The sequence below is a fragment of the Eretmochelys imbricata genome, chromosome 13, assembly GCF_965152235.1.
Source record: "Eretmochelys imbricata isolate rEreImb1 chromosome 13, rEreImb1.hap1, whole genome shotgun sequence".
In the NCBI taxonomy this organism is placed as follows: domain Eukaryota; kingdom Metazoa; phylum Chordata; order Testudines; family Cheloniidae; genus Eretmochelys; species Eretmochelys imbricata.
This window is the reverse complement of record NC_135584.1, coordinates 37,533,364-37,543,701: the sequence shown is the minus strand read 5'-3', so window position 1 is coordinate 37,543,701 and position 10,338 is coordinate 37,533,364.

Below are 10,338 nucleotides of genomic sequence, written 5' to 3'. Positions count from 1 at the left end.
TCGCAGCATAGACCTGTCCAGCAAGCTGGAAATAAAGTATAAAAGAGGGTAAGTGACATTGTCATTTGCCGTCCCCCTGCCTCCATCCAAACACCTGGAAAGACGTCTGGAAAACAAAGACTTTGAAATGGGGGAGGGAGGTCCCAGGCTGCAAAAGAGACCCAGCCTGTGTATTGAGGAACTGTAACCTGCTTGTACCATCTGTCAGGATGAGAAACTGATTCAAATTCTGTTTAGTTTCCTTGCCAGTGTGTTTGTCTAAAGTGCTTAGGGAACCTCAGCTCAGTTACAAAGGCTGGTGCATGTCCACTTTCCTGTGAAGAAGCAGAGAACTAGGTAATGAACTTACTCTGGCCAGGCTTCTGACCAGCTCAAGGTGGTACAGTTCTGGGGTGCAAGGCTGGAGAGCTGTAGGATAGCATGTTGTGAGGCAACACTGTGCCTGACAACATGAAACCGCCACATTCCCTTCTCATGGTCACAGACTCACCAGGGGTCTTTCTGGGCTGTACTACACAGTTAGATCAGTGTAAGCTAGCTTACGTTGACCTAATTGTGTCAGTGAACACACTACAGCCTTGTAGTGCTGATGTTAAGTGCCCTACCATACCGACATAACTCAATCTCTACAAGAGATATAGGGCTTATGTCTGTGTAGTTAGGGGGACACTGTCTGTGTAGACACTGTGTTCCTTACATGGGGTGTTGGCTCTCTGGTGAATTTCATAGCTCCACTGGATCCATGAAATTAACAAGAAAGCCTGGCTCCTGGCTCCCCACTCCCCAGAAAGGTTGTTGCCAGCTTTCTGCTCCAAGCCAGGTTTTCACAGAGGCTCCTGGCTTAGGCTACCACCTGGGCTCCCTGCTACTGGCAGGGAACAAAGCTGCACTGAGGTTCCCAGCTCCACACTCCCAGCTGGGAACCTAGCCACCCCGACAGGATCTTGGCTCCTTGCTGGGAGCATGGCAGCTGGCCAGACTTGGGCGTGGATCTCCCCACTGGAGGTGAGAATCCCTGAGCGGCTTCCACCCTGTTCCCAGCTGGCACCAGGAATGTGAAAAGCCCAGGGAGCAGCTGGACTTCCAGCAGGGAGCTGTGTGGAACTGAGATCCCTGGCTTTCAGACCCTCCCTCTCACACTACCCCTCTTCAATCAGTGGAAGTGCTCCTGGTGAGGACGTGCACGACAAACAGAAGGAGTGTGGACATCAGCCACCACAGTAACTACTGCAGTGGCCGTAAGTCAGCCTAACCTAGTTTGACTTAAGATTGTAGTGTAGACATGCCCATTAAGAAACCCTCCTGCCACTGTCTTGGTGATCGGGGCTGACAGCTGGTCTGCTCAACCCCAACCTGCTCACAGCTGGGCCACCCTGAGAAAAATCAAGGGGCCATGTTTTCACTTGCCACCAAGATCAATCAGTCCCCACCACAGAGACAAGGTCAGGGAGCTGAGTGAGGATGGGACTGGGTAAATAAGAGCCCCAGATATGCCTAGCTACCCATATGTGAACCGGTACCCAGAGCAGCCCTGGATCCTGATAGACACGTCCCCATCGGGGTCTTCTCAGTCCAGTGGTGTTTCATCCATCCAGCTGTGAAGGGACCCAGACATGCAATATCCAGCCACCTTTGGAGGATCCCCAGCTGTCCCCCACCTGATCCAGATGACTGTATGGGTGACCCTGAGGTTTCCTCCCCCTGCTACTCCCCCTTTCGCAAGCAGATGCACTGTCTCTGCACTGACTCCAAACATGCAGGTACAGATCTTGCTCCTGCTCCCCGTAGCCTTTCTCCTGTCCCCAGGGCTTGGGCTGGTGAGTACAGCAGGGATCAGGGCCTCCTGGATTTGGGGTGAATGGGGGGCGTCTCAGGGATTGGATTCAGTGGGTGGTATCGAGGGGCCTGTAACAGTCTGTACCCCATCTTCACACCTTTTACACGACCATGATAAATTTCATACAAAGTAGACCTTGCAAGGTTGTGACGGGATCCCCCCAGGGTGCAGCTTGGGACTGTGGGACCACTGGGCCCCCTGAACTCTCTCCAGCCTGGGTTGTCTCTCACAATGCCTTGCTAATGACCAGCAGGAACCCCTCCAGGTGCTGTTATCACTCAGCACAACTACACGTGGAGACCCCACACCCAGCTAGATTGCATGAATCCTCCCAGAGCCACTCATGAATCACACAGAGAAAGCCACCAGCCAAATCCTCTCTGCTGCCCCAGCTCCCAGCACTGTATATATCATCTAATTTATTAATTGGTTCACCACTTCATCAGTGGAAAGTGGATATACACCAGCCTTTGGTACTTGAGCAATGTACCATTCACTTCAGGCAAACTCACTGTCAAAGTTAAACAGTTTATTGACCAAAAAAGTATAGATTTTAAGTGGTATTGAGTGATAGGCAAAAAGTCAGAGTAGTTACCGAAATAAAATAAAATATAAGCACGGAGTCTAAACTCTCAACCCTATAACACTGGGCAACAACTAGACTAAGCAGTTTTTCTCACCCCACTGGATATTGCAGTTCATAGTATACAGATTTCACCTTTGAAATCTGGGCCAGTCCCCTCAGTTGGAGTCTCAGGTCTTCAGCGACCTTCTTGCTTGCAGCGTAGGTGGGTGAAGGAGAAAGGCCCCACATGTGGCCACTTTGTTCTGTTTTATACCCTCAGTCCCATGTGCTTGGGAAGCACAAGTCCAGGCATGTCTGGGGGCCTTGCTGAGTCCCCAGGCCAGGCTGAGCAATTCCCCTGGTGTGGCTTCTTGCAGGTGAGTCATTGATTTGTAACTCGCTTGCTGGACAATGGCTGTGATTTCTGTTCAACAGCACCCACCAGAGTGTTGGTTACCTCCCTTGTCATTGTCTCTGTAGAGACAGTATCTGGGCGCCCCCGAAACCCACAGCATATTTTAGTAACAACCATATAACTCAATCTCATAACTTTTTATGCATTAAAGATATGCATATTTAGATAGAACAATGACTTCAAGCCGATCAGAACCTTTCCCCAGATACCTCACATGGCCTGCTTTATATGCAATATCACAACTAGATACAGATGAGGAACATGGGGGTGTCATAAATATAAAGGGAAGGGTAAACCCCTTTAAAATCTCTCCTGGCCAGAGGAAAAACCCTTTCACCTATAAAGGGTTAGGAAGCTAGGATAACCTCGCTGGCACCTGGCCAAAATGACCAATGAGGAGACAAGATACTTTCAAAAGCTGGAGGGAGGGAGAAACAAAGTCTCTCTCTGTCTCTGTGTGTGATGCATTTGCCGGAAACAGAAAGGAATGGAGTCTTAGAACTTAGTAAGCAATCTAGCTAGATATGTGTTAGATTCTGTTTTCTTTAAATGTCTGAGAAAATAGCTGTGCTGAATGGAATGGATATTCCTGTTTTTGTGTCTCTTTGTAACTTAAGGTTTTGCCTAGAGGGATTCTCTATGTTTTGAATCTAATTGCCCTGTAAGGTATCTACCATTCTGATTTTACAGAGGTGATTCTTTTATTTTTTCTTCTATTAAAAGTCTTCTTGTAAGAAAACTGAATGTTTTTTTCATTGTTCTAAGATCCAAGGGTTTGGGTCTGTGGTCACCTATGCAAATTGGTGAGGAGTTTTATCAAACCTTCCCCAGAAAGCGGGGTGGGGGGTAACATTTGGGAGGATTTTTTTAGGGGGAAGACGTTTCCAAATGGACTCTTTCCTAATAATAATACCGATTAGAAGTTTGGTGGTGGCAGCGAAAGTCCAAGGGCAAAAGGTAAAATAGTTTGTACCTTGGGGAAGTTTTAACCTAAGCTGGTAAGAATAAGCTTAGGAGGTTTTCATGCAGCTCCCCACATCTGTACCCTAGCGTTCAGAGTGGGGAAGGAATCTTGACAGCAATTCAGCCAGTAAGATTGCAGAAACCTGTGGTGAGAAAGACCTCACAAGACCTAATTTGTACAAAATTTATCACCGTCCTGTAAAGTGGTGAACAGACTGTCACAGGGGATCAGGGCTGTTGTCTCACACCCCCTCCCCTCCACTGCCAGCACCGATACCAATCCTAGAAATCCCCTTGGTTCCCCATTCAGGACTGCATTTTGTGCTCAGTTGGCAAGCCAGCTTTTAACCCATTTCACATGGGCCATATTGATGTTACAGTTTCTCAGTCAGAAACTCGTGTGGCACTTTGGCAAATGCCTTCCAGGAGACGAAATCTCTCTCTTCCCTCAGCATGGTCGCCTCTATCAACCAGCCTTGTAATGTTGTCCAAGAACGAATCATCTTCATTTAACAAGGCCTGCTGTCCATGGAATCATATTCATTGGTATCATTTATATCGCTCTCCCTTAGTATCTCTACTGATGAAGTCCCATCTCAGCAATTCCACTACTTTGCTTGGGATTCTGCTAATGGACTTGGCATGTCTGACAGATGACAGATGGGATCCATCCATTGCCATGTAGATCCACGATTGCCCATCTAGAGCCATTCCAGACTATTTGAGATCCATGTTTAAGCAAAGCAGATGCATAAATACGCTACTGGATCCATTTAGGTTAATTCGAGATTCATCTTGATCAAGCAATTCCTGTCTAGATCGAGCCACATCTACAGATACATGTACATCAGATCTGGATCAATTCACATCTATGTGCTTCCATTCTAGATCCATCTAGACTAACACCATTAGTTTCTACACCTATCTCCCCACCCTGTCAGTGCTGGACCCGCTGCTATCTGGATCCCACAGGCAGCTACAGTAGGGGTCACCAACTGTGCTCCAAGGCCATCAGGGGGTTGGATGGGAGCATCCAGTACTGGCCCCAGTGGAGGCGGGATGGAGGAATGGCTGGACCACTGATGCTCCCTGCTCTGTGTATGTGAATCCCGCCATGGAGAGGGCACCTCCAGTGACAGGGAGGGAGTGAGGCTGTGGATCTCAGGGAAGCCTGAGGGGTTGGGTGGCCTAGCTCCCACTGGCTCCTTTGGGACCCCACTGCCATGCCATGCCCCACACAGGGAGGCTGGCCACAGGACTAAGTCACCGGGCTGGGACCCAAGAAATGTTGGGACCAGTTCCCAGCTCTGCCTTGGAGCACAGTTGGTGACCCCTACTGTAGCTGCCTGTGGGATCCAGATAGCAGCGGGTCCAGCACTGACAGGGTGGGGAGATAGGTGTAGAAACTAATGGTGTTAGTCTAGATGGATCTAGAATGGAAGCACATAGATGTGAGTTGATCCAGATCTGATGTACATGTATCTGTAGATGTGGCTCGATCTGCCAGGCTCCCCGTGGAGACCTTGGACCAGTCCCTGGGGCTGGGATTTTCATGCACTGCTGATGGGAACTGGGCACCCAAACCCCTCAGGCAGGTTTTGGAACAATCTCCCTGGGCCTCAGTTTCCCCATCTGTACAATAAGAAGAATGATTCTGTCTGTGTCTGTTTGAGCTGGATGATCTTTCAGGCAGGGATTGTGGGTCAGTGCACCACCCAGCACAATGGTGGCGGTGGTGGGGGGAAGCGAGAGCGGGGGGCTGATCACCTAATGCAAATAACAGGAGTGTGTTAAAGTGCAAACACTGAACACGGTAACAGGGGAATAACTGACCTGGGGCCACAGTGGAGGCAGGAACTGCTGGGTGGGTTCTGGCTCTTGTGTGTCCAGGGGATCAGGCTGGTAGGTGACCAGAGCCCCTCCAGACCTTGAAATCTATGGGGCTGGGTATCTAGGTGCAGAGAAGCTCTGGGGCGTTTCTTACACCGGTAACAGGGATGAGCACTGTTAGCCACTTCCCCAGCCCGGTTGTTTGAGCACCAGAGCAGAGGAGAACACACCCCCTCCCCAAATGAGGGCACAGCTGTGAACTGAGGTTTCCCCAGTTGGTATCTCTGCTCCTGGCCCATCCGGCATGCGGGTTTCCGAGAAGGAGCATACGTATCCCTGTGGTTCCCAGGCCGTGCCTCCCTGCTCCCAAATGGTCCATATAACCCCAGGGCTGAGGCACAGATTCCTTGTCTGTCCCTGGATGGTTCTGATGATGCAGCTCTTGATCCTGGTCCTGCTGGCCACTGCCTTTCTACTGCCCCCTGTGGCTGAGGCTGTTGAGTGTTGGGGGGGAAGGATTGGATCCTGTGGGGAGCAGGGCCCTTGCCCAGCAAGGGGAGATATGGGCAGCAGTAAAGGTCTCCCCCTGATCTTTCTGAGGCTAAGGGGGCTGTAGTGAACCCTGCAGCCTCTCTTGAGTGTGACTGGGGCTTTCAGAGCAGCCCTAGGCGGTGGGGAGGCCCAGCCCCCATAGGTTCCTTTGGGACCCCACTGCCAATCCATGCCCCACACAGGGAGGCTGGCCGTGGGGCTAAGGCACAGGGCTGGGACCCAAGAAATTTGGGATCATTTCCCAGCTCAGCCCAAGCTCCCTGTGGGGACAATGGGCCAGTCCCTGGGGCTGGCATTTTCATGCAGTCCTGATGGGAACTGTGACAAAGTTCCTCCTCTACCTTGGTGGGTCTTGCGCTTATTGGCAGATTTGCTCGCGTTGGAGCTTCATGGTAGCCCTCAGTTTGGCTGTCTTCGTGAACTCACAGTCCAGGTCAACTCCTCCTGTGTCTCACCAGGAGTTGGGAGGTTTGGGGGGAACCTGGGACTGCCCTCTACTCCGGGTTCCAGCCCAGGGCCCTGTGCAATGCAGCTGTCTAGCGTGCCTCCTGGAACAGCTGTGTGACAGCTACAACTCCCTGGGCTACTTCCCCGTGGCCTCCTCCCAACACCTTCTTTATCCTCAGTCCTCCAACAGTCCGCGTTCTCACTCTCAGCTCCGAGCGCCTCTTGCTCCCAGCTCCTTACATGCGCACCACAAACTGAACTGAGCTCCTCTTTAAACCCAGGTGCCCTGATTAGCCTGCCTTAATTGATTCTAGCAGCTTCTTGATTGGGTTCAGGTGTTCTAATCAGCCTGTCTGTCTTGTTGCCAGAAGGTTCCTGCTTATTCTGGAACCGCCCCTGTTGGGAAACGGAACGTCTTTTGCTTGCTCCTCAGCTATCTGCTTTCTATTCTTTCCTAAAGCCCCCTGGCCCGGATTTTTTCTTACTTTTTGCACCTGCCTTAGTCCCCCCCCCGACCGGGCCAGATGCTTTTTTGTTTTTTCTTGATTCTTTGTTTTTTTTTTTTCCCGTCTACGTCCTTCGCCAGCACCCGCCCCCCCCCCACGCCTGCTTTCGGGCGCAGCTACCTGCCTCAGCTGAGCCCCCGGAGGAGGGGGGGGAAGATTGCCGGTTTGCTGTCCGGAGCGGGGAGTGGAAACCCCCAGACCCAGCCGTTTTGCCAGCAGCTCGGACTTTACAACATTCTTAGCATGCCGGAGGGCTTGGAACACAGCCAACACAGCCGGAGAAGAAGATTTCAGAAGACAGAAGAAATAATATAAATCATCGTGAGGGGGCCGTAAGACTGAGTAATTTTCTGAATTATACTCTCGTGGGGGGGAGTTTGACTGTGATTACTCGCGTTTGTGGCAGCACAGGGGGTGTGGCGTGGAGACCCCCACCCCCGATCCATCGGTGCCCCTACCCCCCCATTGTTATTACAACTGTCACGGCCCCCCGCCGTCTGTCCCTGCTGGCAACCAGCCATCTCCCTTCGGATCCAGCTGTTCGCTTTGAACTTTGCCTTCCGGACCGGACATAACAGTCGACCAACCGAGACTCCTTGGACAAACGTGTGTGGGTCTGCACCCGCCCCCCCCCCCGATTGCTTATCCCACAGCTTGCCCCCATTACTGGACCCCGATTTTGTTTTTCCCCCCCCTCCCCCAGTTTAACCCCCTCGGCATTCCCCCCCTCCCTGCCCGCAGCCTAGCGGAAGGAGGGGCTACTTCGTCTTCTCCCCTCCCCCCTCCTCCTTCCGGTGTCTTCCTGTCTCTCCCTGCTCGCAATGGCGGGGAACGAGAGGGGCGAGACTGCTTTAACAAAATTAGTTGTCCCTCCCCCACCACCACCCCTGCCCGACCCCCAAGGTCCCCCCCCCACCACTATTGTCAAGATACTTGCCACCCCCCCCTGCTGGGGCACCGGTAGCAGGAGGCACCAGGGTTATCGCTGCTGCTGCTGCACCCACCGCCCCCCCAGATTCTAGGAACCCCCCCCGGTTCGCCGGAAGGGCCAGGGCGGGTGGAAAGGAAAGGGCCCCGCTAAAACCACTGAGCCCTCCATGGCAGGGGCTGCCCCCACCGCTGCGGCCTCGTCATCAACCGTGGCGCCCCTCCCTGCGTTTCCCTCCACCAGCTCTGCGAAAGTCCCTCCCCCGGCCCCCAGGACGTATGCCCGGGCGGCAGCAGGCTCCCCCCTGCCTGCCGCCTCGTCATCTCGCCCCCCCCCCCGCCTCCACCACCATCACCAGCGGCCGAGGCCCTTTCCCCGCCTTGACCAGGAAGCACGGCGTCCGTTGCCTCCTGGCGCCCGCCTCGCCCCACGTGGAGACGTACGTGCAGGCGCTGGCGAAGGTGGTAGGACCCACGGCTATTGTGGCGGCCTCCAAGATGTATGGGAAGGTCGTTTTCTTCTTAGCCTCGGAAGATGCCACCCAGGAGGCGGTGGAGAGGGGCCTGACGGTGGGGGGGGGGTTTGTCCCCCTAGAACCGTTAGAAGACCTGGGCGTTCGCCTCGTCCTTACCTCCGTTCCTCCCTTCTTACCCAATGCTGCCCTGTTACTCGCTCTTTCCACCCTGGGGAAACTTGTCTCTGTCAGCAGCCCTCTCCCGTTGGGCTGCAAGGACCCCACCCCCCGTCACATTTTTTCGTTCCGCCGGCAAGTGCAGCTTCTATCACCGGCAGGAGCGCGTGACGGAGAGGCGCTTGAGGGGTCCTTTCTAGTCCCCTCCCAGGGAGCCCGCTATCGGGTCTTTTATTCTACCGGAGAGGCCCGGCGCTACCTCTGCCATTCAGCGGGGCATGTCCGCAGAGACTGCCCTTTGGCCCGGGGGGGAGGGGCACCCGAAACCCCCGAGACCCGGCAGGACATCGGCCCCGTCGCTGCCGACGCCCCTGGCTGCCCAGCACCTGAAACCAACCCTCCTCCTACTCGACCCATCGCTGCTCCCGTCCGGGCCCAAGAGACACGTTCCCTACAACGCCCGGGCGAGCAAGGGAGTTCCACCCTTGCTAGTACCACTCCAACAGAGCCTATGGAGGAGGGTGTGGCAAGGATATTACCGGGTATAGGAGAGGGCCCTCCCCAAGGAGAAACCCCCGCCCCTCATGTTGCCTCACCGCTACCTCCCCGAACCCCTAAACCATCGCCTCCGCCCCCCGACACGACCCCTGCTAACCAGCCCCCAGATGATGCCATGGAGGGCTGGACCCTAGTCCAGGGGAAGCGAGGCAAGCGGAAGGCTCGAGCTCCGCTGCATCCACCCGACGCGGAAGCCCCCCGGAAGACCAGGAAAGGAGGCGAGAGCAGTGGCGTGCCTTTCCCTCGGTGCGGCGATGGTGGGATCTCGGGAAGGTGAGCGCCAAGCTCTTCTGCCGTGACTACACTCGGGGCACCAGCCGACGGCGAAATGCGGCGATCGAGCAGTTGGAACGGGAGGTCTTAGAGATGGAGAGGCGCCTGGCCGCCGATCCCGAGGACCCGTCCCTCTGCGGAGCGTGCCGGGAGAAGCGGGAGGAGCTCTGGGCCCTTGAGGACCACCGGGCCCGAGGTGCCTTCGTTCGGTCCCGCATCCGCCTCCTTCGGGAGATGGACCGCGGCTCCCGCTTCTTCTATGCCCTGGAGAAAATGAGGGGGGCCAAGAAACACGTCACCTGCCTTCTTGCGGAAGACGGCACCCCCCTCACGGATCCGGAGGAGATGTGTGGGAGGGCCCGTGACTTCTACACAAGCCTCTTCTCCCCGGACCCGACCGATCCTGACACTTGCGAGGTGCTCTGGGAGGAACTCCCCATGGTCAGCGTGGGCGACCGAGACCGACTAGAGCTGCCTCTCACTCTGGCTGAGTTCTCGGAAGCCCTCCGTCGCATGCCCACCAATAAATCTCCGGGCATGGACGGGCTGACCGTGGAGTTTTACCGCGCGTTCTGGGACATTCTCGGCCCAGACCTAGTCACCGTCTGGGCTTAGTCCTTGCAGAGCGGGGTCCTCCCTCTGTCATGCAGGCGAGCGGTGCTCGCTTTGCTGCCAAAGAAGGGGGACCTCCGCGATCTACGAAACTGGCGTCCTGTCTCACTCCTTAGCATGGATTACAAAATCGTAGCGAAAGCAATTTCGCTGCGGCTAGGGTCCGTGATGGCGGACGTGGTCCACCCAGAACAGACCTATACTGTCCCGGGTCGCAGCAT